This window comes from Lissotriton vulgaris, chromosome 3_1 (genome assembly GCF_964263255.1).
Source record: "Lissotriton vulgaris chromosome 3_1, aLisVul1.2, whole genome shotgun sequence".
Classification (NCBI taxonomy): Eukaryota; Metazoa; Chordata; class Amphibia; order Caudata; family Salamandridae; genus Lissotriton; species Lissotriton vulgaris.
This window is the reverse complement of record NC_141689.1, coordinates 1,666,121,216-1,666,135,310: the sequence shown is the minus strand read 5'-3', so window position 1 is coordinate 1,666,135,310 and position 14,095 is coordinate 1,666,121,216.

The following is a 14,095-nucleotide window of genomic DNA, read 5'->3' as shown; positions in this document are numbered from 1 at the left end:
GACGATTGTCGCGCAGCTGGGCATTCCGCCGATTCCCGGAATGCATGTGGTCGATCGGATCTCATGGGGTGGGGGGCTTTGATCAGCTCGTGGGTCCCTTGATGGGGGAAGCTTCCTACTGTATGGGGGCAAAAAAAACAGCATCCGCAGGGCCAGGTGACGGCCTGGGAACGAGCAGGACAATCGGGCACAGAGGAAAAGGGGTGTTTTATCAAAGGACACGGGATCATGAAAGGAATGGAGGGAGGTGTTGAGTTGGGAACAGGATGGGGTTCCGAGGCAGATTTGCGCTGAAGAGGGGTTTATGGCCCAAGCATGTGAGAGCCGGGGCTGTCAGCGCGCGGGGGATGCCCGCGAGGTCAAGAGAGAGAAAGAGAGAAGCGCTGGCTATCGGCGGTGGGCAGAGAGGCCATGGCGTTCAATATGGCTGCCGCTTACGCGCACGAATGGGCCTAAAAAGGGACAAGATCGCGCCGATAATGTTGACGCTGCAAACTAGATTTTAACAGTCCTCCCTTTTCAACATATCTAGCCAGCTTGTCTAATCGATGTCTATCTTCATCAGATTCCCAACCTCAACATCATACAATGCTCTCATGCGTTCTTTTTCAAAGTCCACAGTCTTAGGGCAGATACAATTTGCACATAGCGAACACAGAGGCGGCAGGCATTGGATTCCTAAGCAGAACCCACATATTACAACGACAGGAATCAGGATAATCGTAAACAATCTCCACCCCCAGTTCTTAACCGTACTCCAGAACCATCCGCCAAGCGACCATTCTTCTTGCTCCTGGTGAACTTCTGAGGAGAGTCTGTGGAGATGCTCGATGGCTTTGTACACTGAAGGTAATTTGTCCGGTATATATGTACAGCAGCTGGACCCAATGATGCGGCACGCTCCACCACGATCCGCTAGAACCACATCTAGAACAAGGCGGTTCTGGAGAGCCACCAGGCGGACCGCTTGAAGCTCGGCTGTATTGTTTGCAAGGATGCCAGCTGTGATGTTCATCGTTGTCTCGACTGCCTGGGTCAAATGTCGGATGGCACCGCTGTTTGCCATCGGGCCCCAGAGTGGAACAAGTCCCTTCATTGCATCGAGGAACTGTGCTCCGGTGGAGTCGGCTTGCTCTATGTCCTTGGCTCGTTTCTGTCTATGGTGATTCGCTGGAGCCACATAGGTCGGAGGAAGGATGAAGGAGATAAAACAGATGCCCCCCCAGCCTTTGGGGAGCCAGGTGTAGGCCTTTGTGCCACAAACAAAGTACATGTTCGGAGAGGAGACAAAAGAGGGTGGATCGGTGGAGTCCAAAGTTCTGGTGATGCGGCAAGCGCTGTGGCCTACCAGCTGTGTTCCAAGCCCTTCGATGCACATAAGGCCTGTGACGTTGATGACGGATAGGGCCACAGTCAGGGTGGCAGTAGAAGGAATCAAAGTCAGAATAGTGGTGATGTCCGAGACCACGGGGTACTGAGGTACAACTACTTTGTTGACCTCTCGAAGGTCGATGATGAAGCGGTACGCTTTCTCATCTCCTTCTCCTTGTTTCTTTATGATGGGTAAGATAGGGCTGTTGCAAACATTGCTAACCACTTCCTCTACCACTCCTGCGTCTATCAGGGACTGAATAATCTTCACCAATGCCTTCTCGCCCTCGGGCGATATCCGATATTGTGGAAGTTTCGGGAGTATTGCGTCCTGTCGAACAGTGATGTGCACTGGGTCAATCATCATGCGTCCTACGTCCGAATCTGTCTTGGCCCACAGATATGGAGGCAGAGCATCAAGTAGGGACGAGTCGGTGTCAGTGATGGAAAACATGCGTCGGGAAGGACAGTGTCTGAGTAGAACCGGGTTGTCATACAGAAAGACTCGTACTCCGTCTTGTGAACATCTAATGGTGGCTCGGAAATGTTTTAGCAAGTCAAGTCCCATAATGGCGTCAGGGGCATTGGAGGAAAGCAAAAACGTTGTGTCAGTGACGTTATTTTCGGTCGGTGTGGACAAAGGGTTAGTGGAGGGCGTTCCATCGAAGCCTATCGATGTTACAAGCGAGCCAGACAAGGGTGCCCTTGGAATCAGTCGTTTGGATAACGCACTACGTGTCGCTCCAGTGTCTACCAGAAATGGAGACTTCGTACCTAGGACCTTAGCGGTGACATAAGGACCTTGCTGGTCAACATAGAGCTCGACTGGATCCCTCCCTTGCCCTAGGCAGTCCTATGCGAAGTTACGGGCATCGTCGCAGTCAGACTGCTGGTACTGGTTCTGTCGGGGATGGTCAAATGTATTCGGTCTGCTTGGTCTGTCGTTATTCGTATCATTCATGGACCCCCGTTGCTGTCCTCTATTTCTCGGTCCACCCGCTACGTCTTTGGGGTCCTTATTCCTGTTCATCTCCAACAGAACCGGACACTGGGATTTCCAATGGCCGATTCCCTTGCAGAATGCACACTGGTCTTCGCTAATGTCTCTACGTCCAACATGGGGTGTCGGAGTACGGTCTTTAGGGGGTGCGTTCCTAGGGGCATTTGTCTGGTCGTTCCCTTTGTATTGCTCTCGTCCTATAGTCACCCCTTGCAACTGTGCAATCATCACCCTCTCTTTCAAGTCTTTCTTCTTTTTCTCCGTCGCTCTATCGTTCTCATTTTTCTGATGCTCGTAATATTGGGCCATCTGGAGGATAGCCGCAGGTTTGAAGGCTGCCCAACTACTCTCGCTGGCCTGCAGTTTCTGAGAGACCTCCTGCGACAGACCCTTTACATAATTCTGGACAAACAGATGGTGTCCGGTTGCAGTGGTCATGTCCTGGCCGCTGTAATCGGAGAACACCGTTTCAAACCGGGAGAAGTATTCCGATACGTCTTCCTGGGGTTTCTGACGACAGGCCGTTACTATCGACCAGTCCACTTTCTTTTCTGGGATCAGGGTTTTCAGTTTCTGCACAATTTTGTCTGGGAGTTCTAAGATGGATTTCAAAGGCTTCTGTCCAGGTTCTCGTTGTCTATCTATGCCATCGAGTTGTGACCAGGTATGTCCAAACAGCTCAAGGTGGTCGACTTTCCGGATTTGCTTCCACACGTCAGCTGGCAGACATAATCCGAAAAACAAATCTATGTCGGCTAGGGTCATAATAGTTGAACCTAAGGCTGTACCTAGTTCGGTATAGAAGGCAGTGGGGTTTTTACGTAAATCGGGCAGAGATTTCCGGAACGTCAGAATATCTTGCCGATCCCATGGCTGGTAGACCCAGTTGTACACAACCCTCCCTTTTGCATCTTGATGGTTGACGTCATCGTGTGTTCCCAGACCTCACGGGGGAACCCAGTAGGGGGCAGCCTCTCTTATTGGCATCATGGTGCTAGCTTGTTCTATCCGTGGTTCGATCGCTACAGGTGTCGTAGGTTTAGCTTCCAACCCTTGTTCAGTGAGGTGGCGGAAAACCTCGAGCGTTCGTGCAAGGACTCTGTCAAATCACACTCGCCCTCATCCCTGATATCGACCTTTCTATACAGAGTCGCTAGGCTTTCGGGACCTTTGTCTTGATATCGGTCCTCGTACGCATTTAGGGTATGATAACACAATCGTACAACAAAGTGTCGTCTGTGGCTCCCAGCGTAGGAGTTGAACATATCCATGATGTGTTCCTCACTCTCCTTTCGTTCTACTAGTGTCCTGACTACCTTGTCAATTCCTGCTCGCTCATCTTTGCTCAATCTGTTCGTTCTCGTGGAATCTGCCTTTCGGGTCTCAGGATCATCTAACATTGTTGCTTGTGCTGTTTCTAGTACAAGGGGTTCAGTCGGCGCGGAGGCCATGGGGACCGAGGCCTTGGTGCTACTCTCGTCTTTGCTTGGGGGTGGCGGGTGTTGCGCTAAACGTTGGGAAGGGGCATATGGAGGGGCATGTAGATGATCGGGGGTCCTAATAAAAGATCGTTGTTGGCTCGCTGTTTCGAGGGCAATTCAGGGTAGAGCGTAGAGGGTGTCCTAACCGGACACTGGTTTGATGTCTCTGACTCTTGCTTCTGTTTAGCTTCCTCTCTCTCCTTAATCTCTTCTTCTAATTTCCTAGCAGCTAGGTGGGCTGCTTTCCGTAGCTCTTTCTCTAACCTAATTTCATTTCTCTTTTTACGTTGTTCTGTTTCTTTGCGCCACATGCCAAAACTATCAAGCATAGTGGGCGTTGTCTTATTGTTACCAAGGGCTGTTTCTAGCACGCTTATTTTATCTTCATCGAAGGATCCTAGCAGTGGCCACTGACTTTTCTGATCCTTCTTCGTATATTTATGCCACAGCTTGCTATAGGCTATGGCGATCAATCCATGCTTCATGAACATGTCCTTATTAGGGGTGCCTTCCAGTGGAGCCGGATGGTTCATCTCTAATAAGCGGTCCGGGCTGAACCAACTACCAATCAGTGGGGAGAAGATAGGCATGACGGATTACAACAGGGACAAAAGTCTGCACTACCTATCTTATCACTGCTTGCAAAGACTAGACAGAATATTTCTATTCTTCGTTATTTGCAAGCAGAGAATACCTCAAAAGAACCAATATCGAACAGTCAATGTTCGGTCAATCAAACAATCAATGGGGAGAATAAGTAGGCACGACGGGTTACAACGGGGACAAAAGTCTGCGTTACCTACTCTTTCACTACCTGCAAAGAGAGAACCTGTTCTTCTCTGTCTGCAGACAGGGAATCTCCAGAGAACAATCCGCGAACAACAATGTTCGGGCAAACAATCAATCAGTGGGGGAGAAAGATAGGCACGACGGGTTACAACGGGACAAAAGTCTGCGTTACCTACCCTTCACTACCTGCAAAGGAAGAGAGAATCTATTCTTCCCCGGTTGCAGACAGCGAATCTCTAAAGAGAACCAACAATTCAAAGAGTAATACTAGTATTTTCCAAACAATCAAACAATCATTTCGCAATTTGTCGTGTTACACGACCTTACCCGGACCGCATGGACAGTTTCTTGTCTTCCGAATCCAGCGCCCGATTGTTCTCTATCTTCTGTCACGGCACTCCTGATGGTTCCCAGTCAGGACCGTAGATCACTCGAGAGAGAGGTCTGTTCGGAACCAGAGAAGTTCGGATGATCGGCTGTCAGACAAGGGTCTATCGGACAGGAGCTCTCCCGATCGTTGCAGTCGTTCACTCTGTCGTCAGGACCTCTCCCACTGGATCCACGTGTCACTGATGGGCCCCACGTTTGGGACGCCAATTGTGGAAAAAGGTAGGGCCGGAGTTGATCAAAAACCTTTTTCAGAGTTGCCCGGCGCTAACCTCCTCTAATACCACTCAAGTTTATCAAACAAAGAGGCAGGCGCTGGAGACTGGAAGGCAGGAAACAGAAGTTTTATTCCGACGGAGCAGAACACGTCAACTCAGACAACAGGGTATCTTCTCGAGGTGCTCTAGCAGCATCCCTGAGGCCTGGCCTCTTATACACAGGTTTAAGGTCTTTATTACAGTTTATTGCATGTGGCACATTCTTGCAAACACTTTGAAGTACGGAAAGGCATCCTCGGAATCCCCGCTTCAAGCCCGTTCCCACATACATTTACAGTAGAAGTCCCCACCCCGGTCACAACAGGTGACGATTGTCGCGCAGCTGGGCATTCCGCCGATTCCCGGAATGCATGTGGTCGATCGGATCTCATGGGGTGGTGGGCTTTGATCAGCTCGTGGGTCCCTTGATGGGGGAAGCTTCCTACTGTATGGGGGCAAAAAAACAGCATCCGCAGAGACAGGTGACGGCCTGGGAACGAGCAGGACAATCGGGCACAGAGGAAAAGGGGTGTTTTATCAAAGGACACGGGATCATGAAAGGAATGGAGGGAGGTGTTGAGTTGGGAACAGGATGGGGTTCCGAGGCAGGGTTGCGCTGAAGAGGGGTTTATGGCCCAAGCATGTGAGAGCAGGGGCTGTCAGCGTGTGGGGGATGCCCGCGAGGTCAAGAGAGAGAAAGAGAGACGTGCTGGCTATCGGCGGTGGCAGAGAGGCCATGGCATTCAATATGGCTGCCGCTTACGCGCACGAATGGGCCTAAAAAGGGACAAGATGGCGCCGATAATGTTGACGCTGCAAACTAGATTTTAACACATCTTTCTCAAAAGGAGTTCTAAACTTCCACCCCAGGTGACGATCTTTGATGACTACATGATCACCTACTCACAAAGTGAGTTATTCAGCTTCCCTATCTCAGCTTGCCTTTTAGTTGATGGTTTTTATTTTCTCCAGTGCAGCGGTAGCATCGAAAACAGCTGGCTGCCAAGTGGACCCGATTGGCAACAGATCTCGGGTAGGCCTTATCATGAAGAGCTCACTCGGGGCACACTCTATCGTGTTGTGGGGAGTCTGCTGTTAGGCCCTCAGGAATGAATGTCAACAACATTTGGAGTCTTCACCTTTGGCTTCTCCAATCCTCAGAGCTATGTTGAGCGTCTTCATGAATCTTTCCACTTCTCCGTTAGCTTGGGGCCATTAAGGAGTTATGCAGATGTGTTGAATGTTCAGCTGATGAAAGTATTCCCTGAACTATGGGTCTTGAAAAGGAGGGCCGTTGTCAGTCTTAATTTCTTCTGGCAGACCTGGAAATGCAAAGATCTTTTCTAGAGCGGGCTTGACACACTCAAATGCTGTGGAGCAAACCAGTTCTACCGCAGGGAATTTGTTCTGGCTGTCCACAATGACTAGCATCAGTCTGTTGTCTGGAAAGCTGCCAAAATCCATGCTCACAGATGACCAAGGTTGTGAGCTGGTGGCTTCATTGATGACAGGAGCCATGGGTGGTTCAAATTATGGTAAAATGCAGGATTGGCAGTTATTAACTCCCTCCTCCCTCAGACGATCCATACAGGGAAACTACACCTCGATCTTTAAGCGCCTTCATCTTGGCAATGCCCTGGTTTCCTTGGTGAGCTAACTCTATTGTATGAACCCACAAGCTATTGGGGCTGACGATTTGATGGCCTCATAGGATGAACCTTTCTCACTGTCATTGAGTTTGTTTCGTCACCACCAGAGCTGGGTCCGAGCTTTCTGTTCTTCCGCTGTCAAACCTCCGGCCCCATCTAAAAAATTCTGTCATTGATGTCCTCACAGCACTTCTATTACTCGCATCAAACCGGCATCCCCCACAGTAGCTTCTACAATTTCTGGTATAGACAGCACTCTTGGACAGGCCATTTCAGTGACCATCTTGATGAAGCCCTTGATGCCTGGCTCATCATCTAGTTGCGTGCTGGGTTTGTAATAATAGGATGACGTGACAAATAGTCAGCTGGGTTGTTTACCCCCAGCAGATAAACCACTTCAAAGGAGTATTGCTGGAGCTGAACATCCCACCCCTCAATCTGCAGCAGGCCATTTTGAGCTGTTCTGACAAATAATGGCTCAAGGGGTTTGTCATCAGTCACTACCTGAAAGTTTTGCCCTCATAAGTTGAGATGGAAATGCTTTGAGGCTAAGTGGATAACCAGAACTTCTCTGTGAATTTGCACATAGCAGTCTCCACAGCAGTCCCTGCCCTGCTTGCATACGGAATGGGGACTCACTTACCTTCAACTTTCATCTTCAACAGTACTGCACCAAGCCCACATGACTAGCATTCACAATGAGCTCTGTTCAACATGCCAGATTGAAATATGTTATGGTAGAGTCGTGTAGGAGTGCCTTCTTGATGTCCTTGAAAGCTTGCGCTGCTTTGCTGTTCCACTCCCAGGCAGCGTCTTTTCTAGTCAGCACCTTGAGGGTGTCCAACAGTGTAGCCAGATTCGGAATTAACCTACCGCAGTAATTGGCCATTCCCAGAAAACTGTAAACTTCGGATGGGCTGCGAGGAATTGCTGCTGTCTTGATAGCTTCAGTCTTCTTAGGATCGACTTGTAACCCATCAACGGAGAACTTGTATCCAAAGTCAATTTCATTAGTGTAAAACCAATGTTCCTACCACTGCAGGGTCAGGCCACACTCCACCAACACCGCAAACCCACATGGGTAGAAAAGGTTGTGATGTATCCACTGAACTTCTCCAGCGACAACTGATGATATCCAGAGTTCAAGTCTAATTTTGAGAACCATTTTGCACCATTTAAATCAGCCACTATTACGTCAATGGTTGGATTAATGTGCCTCTCCCAGCATATCGCCTTGTTGGGCAGTCTCATGTCAACACATAGGCGTGTTGTGCCAGGCTGTTTCGGTTTTGGAGCAATTACCAACGGCGAAACCCATGCCTTTGGGCCTTTTACTTTTTCGATTACTGCAGCCAGCTCCAGTTGCTCTCATTCAACTTGGGGTGAAGATGGAATGGCACCCATCTGTGACATAAGGCCACGGGCCGCACTATGTCAACAATGTGGAGTTTTACTTGGATGCCTTTCAAGCACCCTAACCCCTTGAACAGCTCAGGGAACTCATTCAAGATGTCCTCGTCATTCGAGTGATGAACTTGTTTTGCAAAGAACACTAACCCTAGATCCTCGGCCGTGTGACAGCCTAGGAGGGTTACCGCACTGTCCTTGGTCACATGAAACTTGGCTCTTGTCTTTGCACCTCCACTGGCTAAATTTAGTGGATGCTCACATATGTGTACATTTCGCCCTTTGTCGAAAAGATCTCTGGTAGGGATTGCTTTGAGTCAAAAACATTTACAGACGCCGCTGTATCAATAAGGACCAAGATGTTCACTCCTTCCACTTCGATTTGGCACCCTGGAGGAGCCCACCTTTGGTTGATCCTTCCTATGAAAGAGATGGTGAAGAGCTCTTCATCTTCATCCAGCTGGTATCCCAAGGCCTCATGCGCTGGTGTTCAGTCTTCTTCTTCGGCTTCTAAGGATAACTGCCGAAGGTTTAGGGGTTTCCTTCCCTTAGTGCTTGACCCAAATCCCATGGTGGAACTTCAACAGACTTTCTCGAAATGGTTTGGTTAACCACACTTCAGATACCACTTCCCTTGTGCCAGGCACCCTTGAGGCGTGTGGCGGGCCATCCCACAGTTGCTGCACTCCTTCTTGTTCATTATGGCTTAGCCCGTTCCCCTTGATCTCACGGGGTGACACTGTATGGCTTCCATGTGATCTTCTTTAACTTTTACCGCACTAGCTGCCTTTGGTGCCATTGAGCAGCGAGCAGGTGTGGACTCCATTGTCCCAGCATGAATATCCGCTAGCTCATGTGACAGGCTGCCGTAATATCAGCTTCCGTAGGTTAGACAATCGGCATCCTTGAGTCAGTTGCGCTCCGATTTCAGCTTGCTTGTCTAACCCAGTACATGTGCTTTCCAGTTTGCGCAGCCTCGCAAAAAAGGTGTCTACTGCCTCCCTTCAAACTGGTGTGCCTGCTGAAGTATGAATCGTTCACAATCCGGATTCAATTGGGGATCAAAATGTCTGTTCAGCCTGGCCACTGCTTCATCAAAATCATCATCTGCCCATGTTGTGGATACATGCTCGAACAGATCATAGAGCTCGTCTCGACCCATTTGGAGCATCAGGGAATGCTTGATAGTGCAGTCGGGTTTGCATGTGGTATGAAATAAATCTACAGTCTTCCAACCCACTGATGCCATCTTGGTGATGTGGTCGCTGGGTCAGCTAACTGGCTAAACTGCAGTAATGATGCCACCTTGAACCTGTGCCCTTCGTTTTTGAGATTGCATTGCAGCCGCAGGATAAACAGCGACTTGCTGTTGTTATGGCATGGTGCATTTTATGTAACTGTCCTTGCATAAGGTCTGGTTGCCCCTAGTACCAGTAAGCAATGCCAGTAGTACAACTGTTAATGTGCTTGTGCACTCCTCTTTCTTTCTATTGGCTAGTCTCTCTGTATGGCCTCACTTATAATGCCCATTCTTAATCTCCTGCGTAGTTTGTTTGCTTCCTCTTGCTTTTTTAATTTCTTTCTTTTGTTGTATTTAGACTTGGCACTCATGGTGTGCAATGTCTTTAGTGCCACAGCTCCCCCGGCCTCAACACAAACCTCCCAGCAAACAGGGCATGTCCCTCACACAGCTCAGCTGGCTCACTGGACACCATCCGGTGAACAAAGACAGGAACTGCAGGAAAACACTAGCAAAAGCAGTCTTCCCTCACGGCAGCCGCCAGGCAGAAAAAAACGCTGCTGTCACTGGCCCCACACTGCTGCACCGCATTGCAGGGCACGTCGTCAGGTGCCTAACCTCCTCTCTAGGCCAGCAGGCCGCCGCCCACATCTCACATGGCACGGCCTGCTGCTGACCAAGAGTAGTGCCGGAACGAGCACCACCACACTCTCACTCTCAAAACGCCATCAGGAAGGAGGAGGGCATGACAGAGTGCAGAGCCGCTCACTCAAGACTTCTGCAGCTGGCCGGAACGAGCGGTTCTCCAAAGCCCCAGTACTCCTGGGACTGAACGGGGATCTGGTGGACAAAGAGCACCCGTCCTCCAGCCGGAGGCACACAACTGGTGTCGCACTCCTCGTCGGCAAGGTGGTCTTGGGGGGCAGCTGAGCGTAGCGAGGTCTGCCCCCCGGGATGTTTGGGGAACGGGAGCGGCGCAGGCTTCTGCTCCGCCCCTTTTGGGCTTCTTGGGCTGGTTGGGCTATTTTACAGCCCAAGGGATTTTTATTTCACCATTTTGGGTTACCAGCCACCATTTTGTTTTATTCCCGGTGGCTGGTCGTAGGCTGTTCAGAATTTTTCTCTCCCCCCACCCCCCTTTTTTGGTAGGTCTTTTTGTGGGCAATTGATTTTATTGTCTAGCAAGCTGGGTTTTTTGGAGTTGGCTTTGCATTGGAACAGGTGTTCAGGGTATATATGTGTTTGTGTTAGGTTTGTCGCTTGAAGCAGGTTCAGGGGTGGTTGGCAGTCAAGTTGGCATGTTTTAGCCAAGTTTATTCGTTATTGACAGAGACAACCAGGCTGAAAGGGAACGGGTAGACAAGTTCACGAGGTAGGATCTTTAAGATGCTTTAGGAAGTTAGGTTAGTGACAGGTTAATAGTTGTAAAGGTTAAGGTTTAAAGGTTAAAGGTAAAAGGGTAAAGTTCAAAGGTAAAGGTTAAAAAGGACACACCAGGGGTGAAAGAGTAAAAGTCAAACTTCAAAGGTCGAAAGCTAAAAAGTCACAGAGGTGGCACTGAATTGCAGGTTTTAAATGCTGTGTGGTGGGGAACCTTAGGGGTGGGGGTATTGTAACATAGCTAACAGCTTGTATAGTGAGGTTGTAGTTTTATAAGGCATCAGGCAAAGGGCCTTTTAATTGTGATGTGCACCTGTTTCAATAAAAGTGGCATTTTACACACTATTTCGGTGTCACTGGTCTGTGCTGCTCCCCATATTCCCCAATGTGGTTACCGCAGATAACTCCCTTTTGCCATGGAAAACTCAGAGCACAGAAGGAGGACACTGTTGCTTGGGTGTAGGCGCGCAATAACCACAAAGGGCTACTGCCCCTTTTTTTAAAACCTTGGGCTGCACCTGGCCATAGGATGCATGCACTATGCATTGTATAGTAGTGGCCGGGTGGCTCACTACCGGCAGTAGGATGTGGTGCCTCTCGTTCCAGAGAGGATAAATAAAGGTGGTGTCCCTGTCGATGATCACCTCCCCACTGCCGCCGGAGCCCAGGAGGGAGAAAAATCCCTGCACGTCTGCGAAGAGAGGAGGGGGAAGTCAAGCATGGTGGGGATGTGTGAGAGGAGGCAAGCAAAAGAACTCTTGGCCCAGAGAAAGGGAATCGGTGCACATCATCTGTTGCCAGGGGGAGCCAGTCAGGAAGGTGGAGATCAGGTGAGAAAACCCCCTATTTGGCCTGCCTGGCTGCCCTTGCCGGGCCCCCAGGCAACCCTGCTAGCCCCCAGGCAACCTGTGGTTGCTTTTTGCAGGTGACACATGAAAATGTTAAAAATGCCGTCACAGTTGGTCCACCTCCCTAAACTGTTCCAGTCCGGCCCGCACCTGTTTCAGGTGCCTGTGAGCCGGCAGTTAGTCCAGTGGCACAGTGCTTTAAGCAGACTTTTACTGCACTCAGCAACCAATGAAGTTGCCGAAGATGTCCCGGGATAGGAGAATTTCTTATTAATCCTAGAATTGTGTGAGCTACCATGTTTTGTATTATTTGTGATCTTTGTACTGTTCGGTATTTTGGGATGCCGGTTGAAAAAGTTACAATACTGGAGTCTCAAAATTATCAAAGCTTAAATCATACCTTTCGTGGAGGAGGAGGAGAGGAAGAGGAAGTGATGGAGCAAAAGGATGGGGTTTGCATAGTGCAAAGACTTGGTGTAAATTTCAAATCTCAGCTGTACTTGATGAGTGGATGGATCTAAGTCTCAAATTTGAGTTGAGCGGCTTATCAATAACAGTGAAGCACATTTTGCCCCACAAGAATTAAAGAGAATAAAAGATTTGCAACCCATGAAGGTTTATTAGCAAATTAGCAAGGTTACATGCTCAAATTAGTCAAATTATTCATAAATCAAGAATCACCTGGTTACAGCATAAGTCAGAATAGCAATACAAATACAAGTATATTTAGGGCAATATTTAATACTAACCTGGCCACTCATAGTGTGCCCCCTCTGACATAATGACCAATCCTAGCGCAGCACACACACTCTCCGACGAATACAAACAGGGTACCCTTATGATGCAACTCACAGTATTACACAACGTGTATTTGTAAAGCGCACGTTCACCCCTAAGGGGGTGTCTTGGCGCTGAATGACAGAAGTTTATTGTTACCCAACTCAAATGTACTCATTTCATCAACCTCAGGTGGATGAAAGGCTGAGTGGACCAGCCGGGATTTGAACCTGTGACCATGAGGTCAAACACAGAGACCTGCCGTGGATGCATTACTCCACTGAGCCACCAGGCCCAGCAGCCGCACTCAGCACCCAGTCTCAGTGCAACACCATACAACAGCGATCTGCTTTGCAAGAACACATTTTTGAAACTCAAAGCTAAAATATCATTCTTGTCTGTTCCACTAAAAGAAATTTCAAAGTCCATAATCACTCTAAGGGAATTGGAAGATTACATCCTCCTAGACTTATCACACACATTAAAGTGAACTCTTGACCAGCAGGAAATTACTACCATCCAATCTCAGTGCAACACTACTTCTCTAGTACGATATTTCTCCTTTGCATGTGCTTCATGCTGTCATGCATTCAAGGCCTCATATTTAGTTGCTGTAGGTGGTGGCTTCATCTCATATATAACACTCACCTCAGATCATCCATTAATCTCATATTAAAGGTACCATGTAGGTGAAACTGCAAGGCCTCTTTATTCGCAGAGATCTTATTCCACTGTTTGAGACCGACACATGTGTGAAGTTGACTTTCATTACCATGTAATGCATGAATGTGCCCTCAGTAGGAGTCTTCTCACCCTCACACCCAGGTATTCTTACATCACCATTTAACAAAACGCTTAATTGCATCGCAATTGCTATCTTTTCCCTAGATGCAGAGGAAAACAGAATCAATAACATTTAATCAAAATAAACAGCCATTCTCAGCAAATCACGAAGCAGTACACAACAGAACTAACATCCAATCTCAGCGCCACACCACTGATTTGGCCACTCATAGCATGCACCCTCTGACATAATGACCAAACTCAGCACAGCACACACACCGACCAGCCAGTACCAGTACGGTACTCTATGGCGGAACTTGCAGCACCTCAGAGCAGCTCTCACTCCACAGCGATCAGCTTTGCAAAAGGAATTTTTCGATACTCAAAATAAAACAATAATTCTTATCTTTTCCGCTAAAAGAAATTTCAAAGCCCATAATCACTCTAGGGAAATCGGGGAATAGCATCCTCCTAGAGTTATCACACACTCAAAGTGAAATCTTGATGAGCAGGAAATTACCCTGACAAGTGCTGCCTGATCCTCTGCACAAAAGGATTAATCAAGCACCATTCTCAGTTATAACTCTCACAACACCTCCGGCACGCAACACCCATTGGGCTCACGGGGCTACAGCCCCCCCCCCCTACACCCCCCCCTCCCCGTCGTGTGAGTCAGCCCGGGCAGAGACAGCTTCGGGGGCTGGCGACAATCTAATTGCAGCCGCA